The 21,813-nt window shown below is 40.0% G+C and overlaps 1 long non-coding RNA gene across 3 annotated transcripts; it reads right to left on the reverse strand.

The window, feature by feature from the left end:
- Window positions 1–14,319: 14,319 nt before the first annotated feature.
- LOC126965152 (uncharacterized) lies at window positions 14,320–18,302 on the reverse strand. 3 transcript variants are annotated; one of them, XR_007729470.1, is made up of 6 exons: window positions 17,335–18,302; window positions 16,739–16,939; window positions 16,452–16,535; window positions 15,777–15,845; window positions 15,326–15,396; window positions 14,320–14,548 (listed from the first exon to the last, which is right to left on the reverse strand). It is a non-coding gene; the product is annotated as an uncharacterized LOC126965152 (long non-coding RNA). The 3 variants fall into 3 exon arrangements; XR_007729469.1 differs by having other exon boundaries at window positions 17,339–18,296; XR_007729471.1 differs by lacking the exon at window positions 17,335–18,302 and adding an exon at window positions 17,010–17,295.
- Between the last annotated feature and the right edge of the window lie 3,511 nt (window positions 18,303–21,813).

Below are 21,813 nucleotides of genomic sequence, written 5' to 3' on the forward strand. Positions count from 1 at the left end.
CTTTTATTTTTACTATCCAATATCTTTTTTGTTTTATAGGGCATTGACCTGATACTGCAAGATGGTTACCTTTACAGTGCACACATACTGCTTTGTCAATAGGTATAGTACATTATTTATATGAATGATTTTCAGTGCAGATTGAGCAACGCTGAGCATTCTTACAGAATTTAGCCAAGTGGTCAAACCTAAGGCATCGGAAACACTGCTTAACTGGCGGCACATAAGGTCGCACTGGTAGACGCCACATCATTAAGTGAACGTAATCTGGGAGTGAAGTAGATGACGCAAAAGTAATAATGACTGCCTGTGTAGGTTGTAATATAAAACCATTATCGGATTTGTTTTTTTTTCATTATACGCCGAACAGAAATATTTTTTTTTGTACTTGACAAAGATTCGAATTTTTTTTTGTTCGACATATCAATGGGTACGGAGGAAATCACTCCAGACAATTCAGTGGCACCAGCTGGGGTGGACGCCTTAATATTTTGTTCCCTTAAAAATGTCGTGTTGTCTAGGAATGTATTAGCCAAATTGGTTCGTTCAAATACTACTATCTTATATTTGTTGAGTTTCTTAAGATATTTAATGCCTTTAATGAAGCGCGATAAGTAGCTACTAAGAGTTAGCATGTCACGATTACCAAGTGGCTGTTCAGTGACACTCTCTATGAAGACTAAATTCATGACCGGCACCTGCGTCTTCCGGATATCGGCGACAATAGTCGGCCATCCTATATGGCAAATAAAAGTCCTCGTGGTCTTCCAAAACTCGAACTCGCGAATCTGAGTATTCGCTACTTTCGGAGTTGGAATCTAAAATAGACTTACCTTTATCTCGTTCCGGCTTGGTTTTTTTCCGCCTTTTCGACATCTCTTAGCACAAACCTAAATCACTAAATATATAGACTTTTACTTATACTAAACAAATTAAATGATAAACATATTCAAATACTTAGATACTTTTCAAAATTATGAGGATTATATACGATATAATAGAAAAATTTAATTTTATAGTTAAAAAGACCGCCCTAAGCACTCAAGAGTTCCCGCGCTTTTTCAGTCACATAGACAATGTGACAGTTTTTATCAATTATGTGATATTATTACATATATCCTAAACTACCTTTTAGAGACTGAGCGTTTGGCGATTAAATAAAACAACTACTTGACTGTGAGGAATATGTGGAAGATATATGGAAGATATGATTTATTAAAAGGTTACACGATATATATACAAAATCCTTAAAACTAGTTACCCAATTACAATCGTTACTTAAAAATATTTACAAGTTCAGAAAATACACACCAATGCTAGAGCTTACATTTTAACCAATAGTAAAACGTTTCATTCAATAAGATTTGAGAATAATATTATGTGTTCTATCACGCTCTAAAACTAATGCTATCGCAGTTTGTGTAAACTCGCGTCGAACCTCGATCATACGATGTCAATGAGCATTCCGCACCTACGGCTGTTGCTCATTGATTAAAATTGCATGAATAGCGATCGACCCCCGAGTCCCGAGAGTTCGATTCAGGCAGGCAACGCGAGCACACGTGCTGCGTTATCTGTCCTCCTTCGAATATTTTTATTACCTGCGTTATCGCACTATCTGCTCAGGCCACCTGGGCTAGCTATTGTTATCGCGCGCTATTGTTCGGGACTCTTTGAGTCTCGCACCTGTTACGTTCCTTCGCGGAACGTAGCTTAGTTATTATCTGTGTTAATTACCCGGTTTTACGATCGTGTTGGTTAGCACCTGTGCTGTGTTTCGCGATTCTGCACGCTAATCGTGTGTGTTTGTGAGTTGCAGTTCGTGCCGTGTGTGTCTTCTCTGCGGGGGCTTGCACAGCGTGCATCGGGGTTCCGGCCCAGCCAGTCTACATCCAGCAAAGCTAAGTCTTAGGCTTAATTATTATTATTAATTTCTTTTAATTTTGCATACTTTATTATTATTAATATTATTTATTAATGTGCAAGTATACAACTTAACTATAGTTGTCCATTTAATTATTATTTTCCCCCTCTGCCTGACTCGGGCAGCGGGGGTTGTTGCCCGCTCAACCTAGTTAGTAAATATGACAACCATGGCTTCACCAATGGTTGCCGACGAGGGCCTTCTAAGCGCCCTACTAGATAGGTTATTCACGGAAAAGATCGCTCCGCTAATTAAGGAAACAATAGATTAGACAGTGGATCTGGCTTTTAGAGCGAAATCCAAAAAATATAACTCGTCATCTGACTTTTCGGGTTCCGACGGGGAATCCGAAATGGAATTAGGTAATGACTCCGACGCAAGCTCCGTAGCTTCGGTAAAACCACGGAAAGTGATCACCCGATCAGCCCGCCCGCCTGTCCTTCAGGCTTACTTTGACGCGCAGGCGACCCCTAAGGTCCCCGCGATCACTCCTGACTGCACGGAAGCCCCTCAGGCTTCCAGTGCTTCACCGGCCCAGACGGAAACCGCTCTACCGTCGAGAGCGGAGAGTGTCGCGTCGGACACGGACGGCTTCACCACCGTGAGCCGTAAAAAGAAGCGCGGTCGCGAATCGCCTTCTGTCGATGGCACGCCCGCCAAGAAAGCCGCGGCCACGACTATCTCCACTCCCGCGCCCGCTAAAGCCCGCGTACCGCCTCCGACCAAGCGCCCGCCCCCTATTTTTATAGGAGACCGAGGCCGCTGGTTGGTGATCAAAAATAGGATCCCAAAGACGCTCTCCTTCCAGGCGAGGGCGTACCAATCTCTTATCAAATTAGAGACCAAAGAGGTAGCGGACCACCGCGCCTTGACATCTCTTCTTAGAGAGCTGAGTGTGGGTTTCCACACGTACGCCCTGCCTGAGGAGAAGCGTCTGAGGGTCGTTATTAGGAACGTCCCGAGAGAGTTAGACGAGGCCGACATTCTGTCGGACCTCAAAGAGCAAGGTTACCCTGCACACGAGGTGCACCGTATGCGCGGCACCAACAACAAACAACCATTTAACATGGTTCTCGTCGTCCTCGACCTCACGCAAGAGGGAAAGGAAATTTTTAATATAAAATCGGTTTGTTCCCTTCAGGGCATCCGGGCCGAAGCTCCTCGCAACCGCGGGGGGCCCGGTCAGTGTCACAGATGCCAGTTTTACGGGCACTCGGCACGGAACTGTGAACACACCCCGAGGTGTGTGAAGTGCCTCGGCAAACATGGCACGCCGGAGTGCCCTCGACCAGCGCAATGCGCGGAGCCCCCGGCCTGCGTCTTGTGCGGGGAGAAGGGGCACCCCGCGAGCTATCGCGGGTGTCCCAAGGCACCCAAACACAAGCGTCACCCAGGGCGCCGCCAGCCGCAAGGCAGAGCAGAGAAGGTGGAGTTCACTCCGACCTTCAAACCTGCGCCGCCTCCTAAGGTTAACGCCTGGGCGAGGTCTCCTCCGGCTGCCAACGCTGCCACAGAGGCTACTCTCGCGGCCCCCGCGCCCCTCCGGCCACCGCTAGCGTCCCGCCCGGCGGCGTCGGTCCCGCGACCGAGGCCACCGGCGCCCGCGTCCGCGGCAACAGGTAACCAAGGCGGCAGCGCCTTTGCCTTCATGTTCGAACTGTCCGAGCTGTTCGACATAGATGAAATCACAGCCCTGGCCAGCAGGCTCGAGGCTGTCCGGGACGACCCACCGTCGCTCCTGCAAGTTATGGCAGACAACGCCAAAATATTCCGTGCCCTCACCGATATAGGGCGAAAGTATAAAAACATTCGCGATGCCTAATTACGTAAGCGGACGGGTTAAACCACATACGCTCCGTATAGCGTATTTTAACGCCCAAGGCCTTAAGCCTCAACTAGACTTGTTGAAGGAGTTCGCTCACGAACATCAATTAGACCTATTCTTAGTGCAAGAGACATTTCTAACACCACGTATACGCGATCCGCGTATCGCTAATTACAACTTAGTCAGAAATGATCGCACCACCCGTATGGGCGGTACCCTCATTTATTTTAAAAGGTCTCTACACTGTATACCTATAGATCCTCCGGTCCTCATTAACATCGAGGCCTGTGCCATCCGAGTCAGTATGGCGAATCACCAGCCGATCACTGTTATTTCAGCTTATCTTCCGCCCAACAAACAAGTATTAGACACAGATATAGAAGCATTACTCGGCCACGGGGCCGCAGTCATAGTGGGCGGCGATCTTAACGCCAAACACTCCAGCTGGAACAGTAGAGCCACAAATAGAAACGGAATCTTATTAGATTCGCTGACAGACACGCTGAACTTTTCAGTAATAGCACCTGACGAACCAATACGTTATCCGGATAACGTCGCGCACCGACCCGACATTCTAGACGTTGCGTTACTTAAGAACGTAACGCTCAATGTAAATTCAATCGAGGTTTTTCACGAATTAGAGTCAGACCACCTGCCCGTCGTCCTAAATCTAGGCCCACCGGTTAACTTTCAACCACCGACGAAAACAGTGATCGACTGGCAACGGCTGGAAAAGGATGTCGAGTCTATCAAGTCCGACGACCTTGACCTTATACCGGACGTCATCGACTCGGTCGACACGGCTCACAGTGCTATCTCTCATGTGACGTCACATATACAGAATAGGATCAAGGCCTGCTCCAGGCAGGTTCCGACGATGCAGCCGCATCGCCTAAACCTGCCTCCAGAGGTCAGGAACTTACTCACACAGAAGCACAGAGCCACTAGACTTTACGATAGGTATCCGTCGATCGAGAATAGGCGCCACCTCCACTACCTACAGCGGGTGGTACGGGAACGTATCGCGGAACTCCGCGGCGAACGTTGGGACCGCTTGCTCGGCAACCTTTAGCCATCACATGTGGCTTTCTGGAAGCTGCCTCGCGCGTTCATACAGGAGCCGCCCACTGTCATGCCTCCTTTGGACAGACCGGGACTGCAGCCGGCGCTCGATGTCAATGAGAAGGCTGAATGCCTCGCCGATAGTCTCGAGAGTCAGTGCTCTCCAAATGCAGCAGCCGACCCGACACACGTTGACGAAGTTGATCATGAAGTTGAACGTCGCTCCGCTCTGAGCCCTTCAGGCGATGTAATAAAACCCACCTCTTACGAAGAGGTGAAGCTAATCATTAAGGAGCTTCACTCCAAGAAGGCCCCGGGGCCCGACACTATAAACAATAGGGTTCTTAAAATCCTACCCTCGACTCTTATTACTCTATTGGTTACCATTTTTAATATTCTATTGTCTAATAGCGCGTTCCCCGAACAATGGAAGGATGCCTGTATCCCAAAACCCAATAAACCTAAAGCTAATCCGAGTAGCAAAGGCCTATTAGCTTAATTAACTCGATCGGGAAACTTTACGAAAGATTAATTCTCGCGCGTCTTAATCATTACATCGCGGAGCTTAACCTGATACCCGACATACAGTTCGGATTCAGAACCGCTCACTCGTGTCCCCAGCAGGCTCACCGACTCACCGAGTACATTCTCATACGGCGTCAATTTACGCTACCACGGCAGCCGTGTTTTTCGATGTCGCGAAGGCCTTCGACAAGGTATGGCACAACGGCTTAGTATTCAAGCTGTATCAACTGGGGGTGCCAGACAGGCTCGTGCGCATCATACGAGCCTATCTTACTGATCGCTCCTTCCGATATCGAGTAGAGGGCACCCTATCCTCACCCAGACCCATGAGGTCTGGCGTGCCACAGGGTTCGGTCCTCTCTCCCACTCTTTTCTCGCTCTTCACGAGCGACATTCCCAAGTTTGACGACACGGCACTCTATTTTGGCTCCAACCGCTCAACCTTGAGCAAGAACATTAAAGTGCTTCAAGCCGCCGTCGATGAACTAGGCAACTGGTTCAGAAAATGGCTGATTGAAGTGAACCCCACCAAGAGTGCAGCGGTACTCTTCGGTAACGCGAATAGCATCCGCGCTTATGAAACACCCATACCGTGGGTGAAGGATTACAAATGCTTAGGAGTCACGTTCAACAGCAATATGAACTTCAAGAAACATATTGATACGGTATGCAATAGAGCCCGATTTGTCCTCAGTCGCCTTTATCCACTTGTGTGTGGGCGAAGCAAACTTCCCCTCAAACACAAAGTGACGCTGTACAAAACCATCGTACGGCCCTTACTGTCATACGCAAGCGTCGTTTTCGCGCACACCCGACCGAGCTACTTACGTCGTTTGCAAGTAGTTCAAAATAAATTCACGCGCATGGCAACCGGAGCCCCGTGGTTCATCCGAAACGTTGACCTTCACCGCGACCTAGAGCTTCCGACGATAGCTCAACACTAAAGAGATCTCGCGACGCTTCTTTGACAAGGCGCCTAACCATCCCAACATCTTGGTTAGGAAGGCATGCGGGTACACCCCCCTTCACCATAGTCTCAACCCAATAAGACGTCCCAGACACGTAACGGTAGACCCGGTTGACGACATCACCATCGCGAACGCGACACCCACACAAACACCGACACAGACACGCACACACCGCCTTCGCACTGACATACACCACTTACACAATCACAAACACACTCCACAAACAGACACAAACACAAACATACATGCACACTAACATTTACACTACTTACACACATACAAACATACATTCATACAATCATAAACACATACACACACACTTACATACATTACACTAAACATCACCACACTCGCCCGCGAGTGTGTTCTTCTCATCTTTTCATCTTCATTTCATTTCATCTTCATCTTCATTTTCATTTTCATTCTCTCTCCTTCCCACAAGCACACAGCCGGTCTGAGGTTCGAGTCTCCTTAGGAGACGCCCCGCGACTGTTGTTGCGTAGTCTTTGCGGCCTCCACGGCCCACGTCCTACTTCGCTGTGAAAGCCAGGGCTGCTAACAGCACAGAGGAGGTTTTAGTCGGTATGGGGTGTCTGCTTACGCGGACACTCGAGTCCGACATATTACGCCCCGTTCCGGGGCGTAAATAAGTAACAGTATTTCCTCCTCTCAAAAAAAAAACCCCGAGTCCCGACGCTTCATTCGAGGACGCTCGGCCTCGCTGGGCGGTTGTGTAACGCGGAGCATATGACTGATCACGTGAGTATATCTGCGATCGTCGAGAGAAAGTACGATGCTTGAAACTTCACTGAGATGACTAAACTGGTGATCTGTATGATTCTATGAGTTGATGTACAGCATTATGAAATGGTTCTTATCAGAGCTAATATTACGTTATACAAAATAAAATGTTCTCATCAGAGCTAATACTACGTTATATAAAATAAAATGTTCTTGTCAGAACGAATCTTTCGGCATACGCTTATTACAGTTGTTATGCACCATTACTACTTCTACGATCTATAATGCTACGTTACAAGTTAGATATTAGACATTTGTATTAATTGATATTATTGGTTGTAGGTACAGCTACAGGAGTCCCCTTCAAGTGAAACGCACCGGCAACTTGATGTGTCGGCCTGTCCTGTCCTTGACATTTTGATAGGCTGGGACGTCAAGTTGTTCGTAGGGTCTGGTAATGTGGTATTTCGGGTATTGGTGGTATGTTTTTCAGGTATGTTATCGGTAAGGTTTTGGGTAACTTGTACAGGTAAAGGTAATGAATATAGTGTATTGTTTTCTTCAGTTTCATTGCATAAATATGCAGGTTTTAAACGGTCGATCGATATGTTTGTTTGTCGACCTGATAACACGGTACGGTCCTTCATATGGTGTTTGTAATGGTGGTTTTACTGAATCTATTCTTATAAACACATGACTGCATGTATGTAAGTCTTGATGAACAAATATGTGTTTGTTATAACGATGTGAAGTAGGTGAGTGTGGTTTATTAGCTGCGATATGGGTACGTAACTTATCAACGTAGGTATGATCCAATGAGGTAGATGATGTATGTGTGTTTATGTCGAAGAAATCACTTGGTAGACGAAGGTTATAGCCGTATGTTGCGCATGCCTAATAATACGGTTGGTAGTTCATTGACCCATGCACAGGTGTTCGTTAACCTTGAACGAAGGGCTGTCTTCAAGCAACGATGAAAGCGTTCTACCTTTCCGTTACTCTTTGGGTTATAGCTAGTACTTCGTATCCGTTTAACTCCCATAGTTTTCATGAGGTTGGTAAACAGAGAGCTTTCGAATTGTCGACCTTGATCGCTTGTTAGTGTTGCTGGGCATCCAACTCTTGAGATCCAGTGATTGTATATGATATCTGCAATTGTCTCTGCTGTAATATTGTCGCTAGGGATTGCCTCAGGCCAACCAGTATGTCTGTCGATCATTGTTATCAGATAACGATGTCCTTGAGCAGAGGTAGGTAGAGGTCCAACAATATCTATGTGTATATGCTGAAAACGATCGCTTGCGTCAAAACATTGAATTTTGCTGACTGTGTGGCGTTGTATTTTACTTTTCTGACAATTTATTTTACTCCACTTCCCGATGTCGATACTCATTGATGGCCAAAAGAATTTTTGAGATATTAATTTACGTGATGTTCGTATTCCTGGGTGAGTAATATTATGTACACTATTAAAAATTTGTTTGCGGAATTCTGTAGGTATGTAAGGACGTATATGACTTGTTGATGTTTCGCAATATAATTCTAGGTTCGTGTTAGGTACATTTATTTTCTTGAAGGTTAAGTTTGGTTGTTGAATGAGTTGTGTTATGCTGCTGTCTCTCTCTTGTGCGATTGATAATTCGCTGTAGTCGATCGTAGGTGACACTGTTATTGTTTCTATTCGACTTAATGCGTCGGCAATAATATTGTTTTTTCCACTGATGTGTCGAATATCGGTTGTGAATTCACTGATGAATAATAATTGGCGCGTTCGGCGTGGCGTTTCGTTTGCAGTATTTGTTTTATTCATAGCGAATGTGAGGGGTTTGTGGTCTGTGAATATAATTAATTCACGTTCTTCATACATCATACGGAAATGTTTCACTGACTTATAGACGGCTGAGAGTTCTCTGTCATACGCTGAGTATTTCTTCTCCGCCTCTGAGAATTTCTTTGAGAAGTAACCGAGTAGTTGCCAATTATTTTCGATGTATTGTTGTAGGACTGCACCTACTGCATTGTCAGATGCATCGCAGAATATTGCGATAGGGGCATCATGTGATGGGTGAGCGAGTAAGGTAGCTTTGGACTCTTCTTGCACTCTTCGAATGATTGTGATGCTTCGTCGGTCCATTCAATTATTGTTTTATCACGTTTCTTGACATGGTGTAGGTAAGCGTTTAGCGGAGCTCGTATTGATGCAGCATTCGGTATGTGGTCCCGATAGAAATTTAACATGCCTAGAAATCGTCTTAAATCTTCAATAGTTTTCGGTTTTGAATATTCGGTAATGGCTTTAATATTCTCTTCTGGTGGCTGTATACCGTTTTTTGATACGATGTATCCAAATTTGACTTCCGTTTTGCCTAAGTTACACTTCGCGGGGTTGATAGTGATACCGTTTTCTTCCAATCTTCTAAGAACTGTTCTTAGGTGATCGCGATGCTCAGTCTCGTTTGCTGAGGCTATGAGCAAATCGTCGATGAATGGGAAAACGTAGTCTAATCCACGGAGCACTTCGTGAATAAATCGCTAAAATGTTTGTCCCGCATTCTTCAGACCAGGACACATGCGAGGAAATTCGAATAAACCCATTGGTGTGATGATAGCTGTTTTCTCTATGTCCTGTTCCCTGGTCTTCAATTCTTGGTAAGCGCGGTTGAGGTCGATTGTGGAAAATATTGTTTTGCCAGACAGATGATGGGTGAAGTCCTTGACTCTCGGCACTGGATAACGATCGGGTTTGTGGGTGAGGTCGTTGACATTATTGGCGCGTTGATTTTAAGACTTGTGACGGCATCAATTAATCTTCGATTTTTTAAGTCTACGATAAGTTGATGGTGGTTGAGAAAATCGGCACCTAATATTGGTTTCGTGACGTCAGCTACAATAAACTTCCACTTGTATGGTCGACGGAGGTTGAGATCGAGTTCTAATGTTTTCTCACCATAAGTTGAAATTGTTGTGTTGTTTGCAGCGTACAATTTAAATGGTAGGGGCGTTGCTTTCAGGCCTAGTTTTCTTGGTAGGACGGATATATTAGCACCGGTATCTACTAAGAATGACATCTTTGTTTTCTTGTCTGTGACAAAAAGGCGGTATGAAGTGTGAAGGACGCCGGATTCCGCCGCAGCTAGCGTCCGTTCTAGTTTTCCGTTGGCTCTTTCTTAAAGCTGCAGGGCGTAGTACAACGTCGTGCTTCACTACCAAATCGGCGATGGTAATAGCAGTAAAGTGTTGGTGAGCTATTGAGTGTGCGGGAACGGTGTTGTGACGAAGTTCTATTTCGAGATGACGAGCGAAATCGGTGGCGATGATAGTGTTGAGATGGCCTTGACTTGAGTTCGGCGACTTCTAGTGATAGTTTTCGTATCTCGTTAATAAGGAATTGTGTGTGATCTACCTGATTTGACGTCGATGATTCTGGACCTGATGCTGGTGGCTGGCTGGAGACGGCTGGTGGCAGGCTGGAGACGGCTGGTGGCTGGCTGGAGACGGCTGGCGGCTGGCTGGAGACGGCTGCTACCTCCTGGATTTGCTCCATCATCGTGTCAGCAAGCAACGCTAGTTCCTCCAGCGTGGACTTCGCGCTGAATGACTCGCTGACGGCGAGCACGGAGCGGACGTGGGCTGGCAGCAGCTTACTCCACATCATGCGGAGGGTGGAGTCGGTAACCTTGTCCCTTGCAAGGTTACGCATGCGTCGCAGTAGCTGTAAGGCTTCTGGTCTCCAAGCTCCATCTCGGCGAGTAGCTTCTGGAACTTCTGGAGCTGTCGGATTCTTCATACACCGATATGAGACGTTCCTTGATTGCTGAATATTGTTTGTCTCTAGGTATGTTAAATAGGATGTCGGAGATTTGTTCGATGTCAGCCTTTTCTAATTGGACGAGCACCATCTGTGTCAGCTGGGCTTGACTCCTCTTGAGATCATCGGTGGCGGCTTCAAAGCTGTGATACCACAATCGCGGATTTTCCCGTCAAAATGGTGGTATGCGCATCGACATTGAAATGGTGGAGATTTCTGTCGCGGTTGGCGCTGGGAGTGGCTGAGACTGGTTTGTGTCTTCCATTTCTTCGTCGGGTTGATATTCCTCGAGCAGAGATTCGTCGAACAGGAATTCGTCGTTTCGGCGAGCTGGTGAAGCTGTTCTTCAATGTGTAGCCGGGCAGAGGTTCGGTGTATTCTGTTCTGGCTTCCTTCCTGCGGCGTTCTTGTTCGGGTTTCTTGCTTCCTTCCGTCGGCGTTCTTGTTCGGGTTCCTGGCTTCCGTCGGCGTTTTTGTTCGGGGTCACAACTTTAGAGACTGAGCGTTTGGCGATTAAATAAAACAACTACTTGACTGTGAGGAATATGTGGAAGATATATGGAAGATATGATTTATTAAAAGGTTACACGATATATATACAAAATCCTTAAAACTAGTTACCCAATTACAATCGTTACTTAAAAATATTTACAAGTTCAGAAAATACACACCAATGCTAGAGCTTACATTTTAACCAATAGTAAAACGTTTCATTCAATAAGATTTGAGAATAATATTATGTGTTCTATCACGCTCTAAAACTAATGCTATCGCAGTTTGTGTAAACTCGCGTCGAACCTCGATCATACGATGTCAATGAGCATTCCGCACCTACGGCTGTTGCTCATTGATTAAATTGCATGAATAGCGATCGACCCCCGAGTCCCGACGCTTCATTCGAGGACGCTCGGCCTTGCTGTGCGGTTATGTAACGCGGAGCATATAACTGATCACGTGAGTATATCTGCGATCGTCGAGAGAAAGTACGATGCTTGAAACTTCACTGAGATGACTAAACTGGTGATCTGTATGATTCTATGAGTTGATGTACAGCATTATGAAATGGTTCTTATCAGAGCTAATATTACGTTATACAAAATAAAATGTTCTTATCAGAGCTAATAGTACGTTATATAAAATAAAATGTTCTTGTCAGAACGAATCTTTCGGCATACGCTTATTACAGTTATTATGCACGGTACAGGTACAGCTACAACCTGATACTCGTGATTTCGTCCGCGTGATGTTGTTTATTGAAACTTTAATAACTTAAATATAATATTTAAATGAAGTTATCGCAATATTTTTATTTAGAAAAGGCCCAACTCTCTAAGGAATAAAACTTAATTGAAATCTATTCACTAATTTTTCCGTAATGAAACAAAATATGAAATCCTCTATCATTTTATTTTGTAAAAAAAATAAAACAACAGTAATTTTTAAGTTGGCAGCACTGAATTTTTATTATCTTTGGCAAAGAGTATAATAATATATAGGGAGCTCACGAAAGTTAGCCCCCCAGATTTTTTTTTTACTTTTTAATTTTTTTTTATTACATCATTAGTTCGCCATTTGTTCTTGATTGTTCTCTATAAACATTTGTTTGTTCTCGATTTATTTATTTAAAAAAAAATTATTAAAAATGTGCCCTTAAGTTAGCCCCCCCTATTTTAATATTTTTTAACAATACGGGTCAATAAACCTCTGCTTATGATTGTTCATGTATAACAAACGTTTGTTCCCATTTGACGTTGTTTATTTTTTAATTAATTATATATTTTTAATTACTTGAATATTTGTATTCTAAATACTTGCACTGCGCATGCGTCAACTTTACGTTTAGACTTTTAGCGCGGTCTTTTTGAAAATTATAATGACAAGCACAGTCATTAAATTGAAGTTATAGGATATATTTTTAATATAAGTATATCGTTATAAACAATTGTGATTTATAAGCTAAAAATTATTATGAATTTTAACTAATACAAATCTTGTATATAAAATTCTTGGATAAATTATTATCAGTCAACAATATTTTGAGTGTATTTTTCAATTTTCTTAGCGGGAAATTACAAGAAACATTGATTTTCTTGTTAAATAAATTGATTTTTATGAATTCAAATTCGATTAAATTTTTTGTTCGATTCAACATAAACAAAAGTTTCCAAGAGGTTAACTTTGAAACATGGACCACCAATAATGATTGTTTGTAAGAATTATACGTCGTTAATTATTAATTAGTCGATTAATGTATGACATTGTAGTTAACGATCGAAACATCGTTATTATTTAAAAAAAATCTGAATCGTTTCCAATCAAATTCTCCCACTGAAAAAAAGTAATAAATAATGATTAATTTTATAATTCAACTATCTTGTCGTAGATGTTAATTATCGTTGTTCAAAGAATTGTGGAACTATTATTATGATTTTTAAACAATTAAACATAAGTAAAGGTATATACTGATTTACTAGTGAATAAAGTTGTTTCCACACTTCTAATACAATTATAGTAAAGATAATATTTGATTTATATTTCATTTATAAATTAAATTTTTTTTGTTATACTTACAGTAAATTAAAACTAACCTCAAAGTTTTAATTAAAAAATTGTAGATCCACGTGTTCCCAAGGAAACAAAAACTATACTTTTTATTTTTTTCACATACTCCAAATTCAGTTAAACCACTGAAGAGTTTCATCAATAAAAATCATTATATAATATATATAGATAATAATAAATAATATATTTATTTAAATTTACAGTCAAACACAATCTCACAAAAATGTGACAAGTAATTTGACCGCCTTGAACGCAAAGGCGACGCATGCGCAATGCAAGTTTTTGCAAATTTGTATTAAGGTAATTAAAAATTATTAATTTAACAAAAAAAAAGCAATTAAATGTTAGAACAAACATAATTCACTAAAGAACAAACGTCAATGTGTATTTACAAACTAATATTGAGAGAAAAATATTAATAACTTTGATTGCGGGGGCTAACTAAAGGGTATGTTTTTAAATAAACAACAAAAGAACAAACAATTATTTATAGCGAACAATTAAGAACAAACTACGAACTAACGATATGCGATATTGAAAATTCAAAAAGAGAAAAAAATTTTTTTTTGGGGGGCTAAGTTTGATGAGCCTATATAGGGAAAAGAGAGCCCTCTCTACGCATTATGAGCTGTGATGCTGAATATTTGAAAACTAGCGCCATGTGGATATTGGCCCCGAAAATAACTATATATTAGCTCGAAATTATGAAATTCATTTTTAATGTTGTGACGCAATTAAATAACTAACCCTACTTTTTAATGTAGGTATTGCAATTTTTTACCATGTTGAAATTGCGCGTAGAGTAGTTATTTAATTTTGCCACAACATAGAACATAAAGGATAGGATTTAGTTGTGTTGGTATGAGTAATTGAAGTAATTGGGTGGGAGAAATAAAAAGCAATGTTTGTATATTATTTTTTATTTTTATAATGTTTATGTTTATCATAATATTGTTGGGCAGCTGTTTTTGTTTCGTCTTCACCCACATAGGTATGTTAATTTTCCTGACAAAATTCGATTGATCGATCTGCACCACCTTTTAACCTTGCTTTGAAAGATTGTCCTTTTTTTCGCAAGCGCGATATTTCTGCTTGAAGATGCTTGATCTTTTTGCGCTGTGGAACTATTAGATCTGTGAATGAATGTTTAATTTTCAAATTGTATAGTATAATATATGTATTATATGGTATTAAATAAATGGACAATATGAAAAGGGATTCAGTCTTAAAGTCTATATATATAAAAATGAATTGCTGTTCGTTAGTCTTGCTAAAACTTGAGAATGGCTGGATCGATTTGGCTAATTTCGGTCTTGAATTTTTTGTGGAAGTCCAGTAAAGGTTTTGATAAGAAGAAGAATTTAATATGTACAGCACGACATCTGTCGGGTCAGCTTGTAATGAATAAAAATATATTCAAAATTTCATTCCCACACGGACATTAGCTGTTCTCAATCCTGCAGGTACCAATGCAGCCTTCATCAAAAAAGACATTTGTCTCAATAGTCTTATGTCATGTCATGCATTAATCTGCTGTTATAAAATTACTGTCACATTTATGGTTAATGTTTGTTAAATAAAGACCTTTCGAATTTCTTATTATGTTTAATTTCTTATGAGTGTTGTAATATTACAGCAAAGCCCGCCATTGTCACTCCCTAACTTTGCTGACTCACATACTACAAAATAAATGATGGGCCATTACAAGAATCTTGCTGATTTTTGTCCCCATCTCCGGGACTATGAGAGGGAACTCCTTTGTCCACCTAGACAAAAGATCATAAACTATGCCAAATTTCATACAAATTTATTCAGCACTTTTGGGATAAAAAAGTATAAAAACAATAATTTCATTTCAAAAGAAATCAGAATCTTTCCCATTTGTAATATTAGTATAATAATATTAATACCTTTTCCAGCTGTTCTTTTAGGCTTGCTAATAAAACTATTATGTTCCAGCATCAAGCACCTTGAGATGCATCTGAAATTGGAAATAATGCTTATGTAGTTTGCTGCCCACTTTGTCAGAGTGAATTTTAACTATACTTTTCAAATCATTTCAATCAGACGATAATGGAGAAAAATAAAAATAAAACCAAAAATCAAATCATAATGAAGTAGCACTCAGAAAATGTAGATCCAGGGCAGCATTTCTTAAGAGTCTAGAGTTCAAATTTATTCACAAGTTGAAATAAGCTGTCAAACAAAACCATTGTAGAAAAAAAGACATACCGACACTACTCACAAAATTTAAAATTTTGTTTTTATTTATGGTTTAGTTGTGTATAATAGATAGAAATATATTATATTATATTTTGGTATGTGTTCAAAACAAAATTGAAAAAAATATGTGAATTTTACCTGCAGCCACAGGTTGGAATGTTGTTGAAGTTCATGCTTTTTCTAAAATAAAGTTGCTCACATATGGCTCTGTAAATAATAAATATAATAATAGATTAATGATTATTTATTATTTGTATGCCACAGAGAACCGGAGAACTTTTATTGTGATTTGTAAAATCTTATGTAACTGAAATAAAATTATGAAGACTATATTATATGAAAACATGACATTAAGATCAAGATCAAATGTGGGATTTTCAATCAATAACATTTTATGGGCCCAAGATTTTAAAATTACAACCAAGAAATACATCAAAATTTTGTATGTGTATGTCCATAAATATCAATAATTTTAAGAAGATACATAAAAGACATGGGATTAAAAGCAGGACAAAATCAAATTGTCAATGCCCTTTGACTGATTCAAAATAGGATATAATATCACTTACAGAAAGTCAATACTACCTATTGGAAAAAGTATACCTCAGACCTGAGAAGTAAGGGCATAAGATACTCAGCAGGCTTCTTTTTTTTGCATAAAAATATGGTGACAATGTTTAATCATACAATAAAATTTATTATTTAATACCCTGAGGGTGGCCGCTCCATGCCATTTCTGTGGTATCATTAAGAATGTCACTTATGTTATAGTAACCTTTATGACATTATAAATAAGTTTTAAAAATTATTTACCTGACCAGTCTTGCTGTATTATTGTAGGCAGTAAATGTTGTGTAGATGAAGCTTGTCCTAAGATTACTTGACTCTGTAGTTTTCCTGAAAATTAATGTGAATATGTCAAGGTTATGTTTCATTATTTAATGATTATCATATATAATGAACCAGTTTCAGCTAGAAATGCAACCATTGAATTTTGTAATCACAACCTTCAAAAAGATTCTTAGTGGTGTGACTAAATCTGACAGAATAAGGAATAGAATTGAATATTAACTCAATATGTGTTAAATTAGGGGACTTACCAAGCAGATGAAGCTTCGGAACTGCCAATGTGCTTAGCCATTGATTACGATTTCTGTCTGTCAGAAAAGTGTGTATCACAAATTCTCTTCTTCTTATAACATTCAAAATCAGATGTTTAAGGGTTTCCACCAACAAGACTGACCCAAGTTTTAAAATGCTCAGGAATTTGACAGCATCTGGGAAATGATGCATTGGAATCTCTGAAAATAATAAATAACATTATTTAATAAATTGAGTGACTATTAAAGCCATCAGACAAATTGTGATAACCTAGTGTTATGACCCAATGGCTAGTATTAGATTTTGGACTCATATATTGACTTTTCTCTTGATAAAAATGGTGTCAGAAGCCAGCACAGCTGTCAATTATTATTAAACCATATAAGTCAGGGGGAGTCTGAAGTCTGACAAGGTGATTTGAGGGATTGGAGAGATACAGAAAACCGGTATGTTTACAATAGTTTTAACCATGATTGCAAATTCAATCTACGGACCGGTAGTAGAACCTGAGAGTAGAACAAACCTTATATGATACTTTATTTATCACAAGATTAGTCAATAAACTATACTGTTAAGATTTAAGAGAATAATTTACTTACCACGGAGCGCACAACCGAAAGCACGTCTAAGTCTCGGCATTACACCAAAGTTCATAAATTCCACAAACAAAAGTGTCTCTGTCACAAAAAGTAGAAATTCACAGAATAAGGAGATTTTTGGAGTGAATTCGCAACAGCAAGGCGGTAGAACACAAGGCTCGACTCGACGCACTTACACTTCGATTTCAATACCAAAAATATGCAAAATGGAACACGAGAGCTACATACATGCGCAAAGTGCAAACGCTAGAAGTAGCCGCCATTTTATGACCAGTGGGCAGGTTTCAAAGCAAGTGACAGCTGACCAGCGTTAACAACTTGAAGTGGACTGACTATCGTACCAGAGGAGTAAAAATTATCGTACATGGATCGAAATTATCGTATTTTTTAGGATAATGTCTTTTAAAGATAAATAAATCATATAAATTGTAATATTGATATGCATGCAAGTACTTCTTTCTTCACTTAATTTGAATAATTCCGTTTGTCAGAGCGAATACAGACATATAATCATAATAATATAACGAAATAACTGCCAACTTTTCTACACGAAAATATACGATACATATGAAGTGTGAACATAATCGAAATACCGAACTTATATTCTCTTGTTCGCATTGGTAGATGCTATACTAACCAATAAGAAAGCGTGTACAGCAGGCGCTGGATAAAGTTACAGTATCGGCAGTGGTGAAACTTAGTAGAGCGGATCGTAAGGATCAATAGGAATAGAGAACTTGTATTTCCCGGTATTTTCCCAAGATTTTATTGGACAAAATAAAATCATGCTACTGCGATTTAGACTATCAATATAAATTCTCAAATTTTGCATCATGATAGAAATTATCGTACAATCTGCGTACGATAATAATATGCTATCGTACATCGTACGTAGGCACAAAATTATCGTATGTGTACGATAATTATCGTACGGTTCCGAACGCTGCAGCTGACAAAGCTTTAATTTTGGGGCTAACTAACAGATGGCACTACAGTTTTCTGAAAACGTCACTATAAGGCGACTGTCCAGTGTCCCACCCCTGATCTGGTACAGAAACAATGTGAGTTTGTAATCAAGTAATTCTTGCTGAAATGAATAAAATACATAATTATTAGTTTAAAGTTGTTTTCTCCTACTTGGTTAGGGCCGAAAGTCGAAACCCTGCAAATGATTATGGGCCCAGCGTCCTAACCTAGGACCGGAAACAGATCAACAGCGGAAGAGCAGCAATCAGAACAGTCAAAAGCGAAAAATACAATACAGCATGATGAGTCCAAGGTGTTCGGAACAAATACATTTGCTTCAACAAGTAGCGTTCGGCTGGAAGGAGTACAAAACCGGCTGACATGGAAATTTCAAATAAAAGTGTTGCTAAAAGCACATAACGTGTTCCACGCTGTCGGTGAGACCTGCCCAACAGCGGCAGGAGTGAAAACAAAATGGCTGCAAGCTGACGCGAAGGCCCAAGGCATTCTAGTAACCCGAATGACACCATCCGTAATGATTCACATACAAAACTGTGAAACGGCTAGAGAAATGTGGAATAAACTAACTACTGTTTATGAACAAAATTCTGAAATATCACTACATCTTCTACAGCAAAAATTTTTCGACATGAAGCTCGAATCAAATGAAAATGTAACAACGTACATCGCGAAAGTCGAAGACGTAGTAACAAGAATAAAACAGGCCAAAGGAGGCATACCTGATGGAATGGTAATCATTATGTAATGGTAATTATTAGTGCATTATTAGCTGGACAACCTGACAGTGAGAATTGGTATCTTGACAGTGGTGCCTCAGAGCACATGTGCAAGGACAAACACATTTTCTCAACCTACAGTGCATTTCAAGTTCCCAAATATGTCATAATCGGAGAAGGTTCAGTGATCAAAGCATTGGGACATGGTGATATCAACTTGATAGCATACAATGGAGGAAAATTTATACCTACTACACTGCATAACGTTCTACATGTACCAGACCTTAAGGTAAATTTCTATGAGTGCAGCACTAGACAAAGGCTACAAGCTGCTGACTACATCCTCTGCATGTCATGTGAAGAACCAACAACATATGAGGAGGCAATGAAAAGACCAGACCAAGAGAAATGGAAAGAGGCTATTAGGAAAACAATACCTGGCAAGAAGTCTCAGAAGTACCAGATGGACATGAAATAGTTACCAGCAAGTGATGACACTTGCTTTATTGTGTCAAGTAAAGATATCCATAGAGCATGTGAAGATCTTCAGTCTGACTTGGACACGATAACTAAATGGTGTCATGATGCTGGTTTAGTACTAAACATTAGTAAAACTAAGCTCATGATTATCAAATCACCCTACATCAAGCACCCTTCACCAAAATCTATAATTTCACACAATCATAACTGTCTGCATGGGCTAGGAACCTGTAGGTGTCCTGCAATTGATATAGTGGATACACATAAATACCTTGGCCTAATAATTGATTCAAAATTCAACTGGAGCTACCACATCGAACATATTAGCAATAAGTTACGCCAGTTCCTAGGAAATATAAAAATATTAAAAAATAGAATTCCCTTTAAAGTAAAAATTATGCTTTATAATTCATTAGCGGAATCCTATATTCAATATGGCCTAACAAGCTATGGCCGTACATATTCCTCATATCTGAAGCAAATATACAATCTTCAATTAAAAGTTTTAAAAAATACATTATCTGCAAATATGTTTCGAAAATTAAAACAAAACGAAAATGAAATATTTAAACATTGCAATATCTTGCCCATTTATCATAAAGTTAAGCAAATGCTATTGAGCCAATACTTTTTTAATGAAAAAATAAGATTGGAAAAGATAGAACACCCTATACAAACAAGAGCCATAACTCAGAACCGGTTGTCGATTCTCCGGGCCTGCAACGTGTACGGCGAACGAACTGCCGATTACCTAAAACCTCGCTTGCTAAATGAGCTGCCCTTCAGTGAGCGGCAAAATTTAAATACTAAAAACATTAATTATAGAATAAAGGATTACCTATTACATAAATTATAGCAGCTAAGAGAATTTGAACCTGCTAAGTCATATTTATAAGTTATATTTATTCGTTTTTAAGTCTTTTAAAATATTTTCACTGTGTTCATTTAATTTATAGCATAAGTTGTTGTTGAGTTGTGACGTATTATTAAGTGTTATTAGCATTAGTTGTTAACCTTTGTGTTTTTTTTTAGATGGTAATTTGTCCTAGTTTTATATCGGTATATGTAATATAAATAAATAAAAAAAAGAAAAAAAAAAGTGGGTATTCAAGATTAAAGAAATAGAAGGCAAGAACATATATAAAGCAAGACTTGTGGCAAGAGGTTTTGAACACAAAAATTGTGACAGCAATACTTATGCCCCGTTCCCTAGATAGCAACATATTGGACCATGATGGCAGTGGCCATGCAAAAACAAGAACCAGTGTACCAAATGGACGTAACGGAAGCATTCCTTTACGGGATATAAAAGAGACAGTTTGTATGAGGTTACCAAATAACAAAATTTGTAAACTTAGAAAATCAACCTATGGCCTTAAAAAGTCACCCAGATACTGGAATATTAAATTTAATGATTTTATAAAAATATATCGGAAAATATGGGTATCGTATCCGAGGTTCTCGAGGGTATTGAGAACGATTTTGTGATCATTTTTTCAAATCCAAGAGGGCTGCCGTGCAAGATTATGATCACAAAAATATGGGTATCGTATCCGAGATTCTTGAGAGTGCAGAGAACGATTTTGTGATCATTTTTCAATTCCAGGATGGCCGCCGCTCAAAAGTATGATAACTATATTATGGATATCGTATCCGAGGTTCTCAAGGGTGCTGAGAACGATTTTGTTATCATTTTTCTCATCCAAGATGGCCGCCGAACAGAATTATGATTTCAGCAATATGGATATCGTATCTGAGGTTCTCGAGGGTGCAGAGAAGAATTCTGCGATCATTTTAGAAATCCAAGAGGGCTGCCGCAAACCATTATGTTTTCAGCAATATGGATATCGTGTCCGAGGTTCTCGAGGGTGCAGAAAACAATTTTGGGATCATTTTTAAATCCGAGATGGCCGCCGCTCAAAAGTATGATAACTAGATTATGGGTATCGTATACGAGGTTCTCTAGGGTGCAGAGAACGATTTGGTGATCATTTTTCAAATCCAAGATGGCCGCCGCACATAATTATGATTTCAGCAATATGGATATCGTGTCCAAGGTTCTCGAGGGTGCAGCAAACAATTTTGGGATCATTTTTAAATCCGAGATGGCCGCCGTGCAAGATTATGATCACAAAAATATATTATCGTATCCGAGGTTCTCGAGAGTGCACAGAACGATTTTGTGATCATTTCTGAAATCCTAGATGGCCGCCGCTCAAAATTATGTTAACTACATTATGGGTATCGTATCCGAGGTGCTCGAGGGTGCAGAGAACGATTCTGTGATCAGTT

Source organism: Leptidea sinapis, chromosome 6 (assembly GCF_905404315.1).
Source record: "Leptidea sinapis chromosome 6, ilLepSina1.1, whole genome shotgun sequence".
In the NCBI taxonomy this organism is placed as follows: Eukaryota; Metazoa; Arthropoda; class Insecta; order Lepidoptera; family Pieridae; genus Leptidea; species Leptidea sinapis.